Here is a 2,173-nt window from a genome sequence, read left to right on the forward strand (position 1 = left end):
GTTGCACTCCTGGTTGGAAGCTAAACTGCATTTCGTTGTCTCAGTACCTGTAATCTGTGCAATAACAATAAAGTTGAATCTAATCTTGAGCAGGAACAAATGTATTTACTCAGTACATATCTGACATTAACGATTAAACACGTGTGCATTCTTTATAAATGCAAACCGAGTCAAGCCGACTCCGGAGGTGGCGGTATGCACCTTAAAGTTGTTTGCAATCTGCCAAAAAACCGAGAGAAGAAGAAGAAGAAGACTCGGCGCTGTCCGACTTCAGGCGAGCTTTTTGAGACCTCCCCCGGCTGCGATCGGCTATTCTCGTCTACTTTCGAGGCGAGCCGCAACGCGTCTCAAACAAGCCTANATTGCCTCTGAATTGGATTATTATGGGATAGGATAATAACTTCATAATTAACTACGTCTGAAAGCAGAAGTCTAGGGCAAATAATTGCAAGTCTCTTCAGTACGCATGTCACGAAACGAGATGCATTGTGGGAAACCTGCTTCTGTAAAGTGGCATGTAACCAAATAATAAACGTATTATATTCTTTGCAAGCTCTTGCGGGGCCACATAAAATGAAGTCGCGGGCCGGATTTGGCCCCCGGGCCTTGAGTTTGAGATCCCTGGTCATATACACTGGCAGATTATGAGACACAATGCCCCACCACAAACATAGTTGCCCACACACAGACTTTAAAAATGTTTATTCATGTGTCTCCATTTTTGTCTCTTTTAGGTCATTTTGTGTAACTAACTAATTGTTTCAGTCTCTTTTGAGGTTTTTTTGTCTATGTGTTTTTGCCCATTTTGTGTCTCTTTGTAGTTGTTTTGATTTATCTATGTAGTCATTTTGTGCTTCATTGTAGTCATGAGTCTCTTTGTTGTTTTCTTTCTCTTTGTGGGCATTTTAAGTCTCTTTGCAGTTGTTTTGTGTCTCTTTGTAGTAACTTTGTGTCCAATTGCAGCCATTTGCATCTCTTAGTGGTTGTTTTGCCCCTTTTAAATGTCATTGTGAGTCTCTTTGTGGTCTTGTTATGTCTCTCTCCAGCAGTCATTCATTTTATTCTAGTCATTTTGGTGTGTTTGTAGTCGTGTAATGTATCTTTGTGGTATATTGAGTCCCTTCCGTTAAGTAAGACTAACATTTTGTTGATTGAGGTCATGGTGGCTCCTTAAATTTGGCCCCTGGTCCTGTACCAGCATTCACTAATCCATCCATGGTAATGCATATAGCCATAATACTTTAAGGATTCTTCTAAGCACATCCCTGTTTCTGCCACTGTTGCACTTCTGCTCTGCACGAAATCCACAAGCTGACAGTGGATTACTTTTCGTGTCATTACTTAGGGATGCTCTAAGAAATGTTTTTGGTTCGTCATGCTTCCAGAAACGTTGCTGAAACCTTGTTGGTGCAAAGAGGGGCTATTTTTTTTATTTTTCGCCAAATGGGAATAGAAGTGTGAATAAGCTGTTTCCGTGAGAGCTGAGCAATGTAGGACACCTCTGAAATCAGTGGAGAGTCATAGAAATAATACGCGTGTTTATGTATGCTCACATTTGTATGTGGGCGTTTGTGTTTTGTGCATGGACGGCTGTGAGTAAATATACATGTGCACCAGTGGGTGGAGGTGTGAGAGAAAGAGAGTGATAAAAGACAGAGTAAGAGAGGAGGGAGAATGGCAGAGAGAGATAATCCTTATATGCGATTCTCTGGTTGAGTGCCTTTGGGCATGTAGACAGAAGAGGCTGGGAGGCAGGGTTCGAGTTATGTGGGAGCCAATGGGAGCTCCCATAAGGAGGGCTCCCACGGACGCAGTGAAATCATACATCTGTGGGGGTCGCTAATACATTACCAACAACCATTAATTTAATCACAAATAATGCATTTGTCAATGTAATGAGTACTTTAACGAGGTAAATAGGCTAAAAGAAAAACTTGTTTTCCAAAAGAACTACGCATCTCTTGAATGACAATATGCCTGCGCTGCACCTCCAAGGTGATGTGTGTGTGCGTAGTTCAGTGGCGGACTGGACGTTCGGGACTAATCCCGATGAGCCAGTACTGAAGTGGGCCGGTCGGACGATGTGGGCCGGTCGGATAAGTCACTAGCACCCAGCAGTGTGTGTGTGTGTGTGTGTGTGTGTGTGTGTGTGTGTGTGTGTGTGTGTGTGTGC

The sequence above is a fragment of the Notothenia coriiceps genome, unplaced genomic scaffold (genome assembly GCF_000735185.1).
Source record: "Notothenia coriiceps isolate Sejong01 unplaced genomic scaffold, NC01 NC01_scaffold00024668, whole genome shotgun sequence".
In the NCBI taxonomy this organism is placed as follows: Eukaryota; Metazoa; Chordata; class Actinopteri; order Perciformes; family Nototheniidae; genus Notothenia; species Notothenia coriiceps.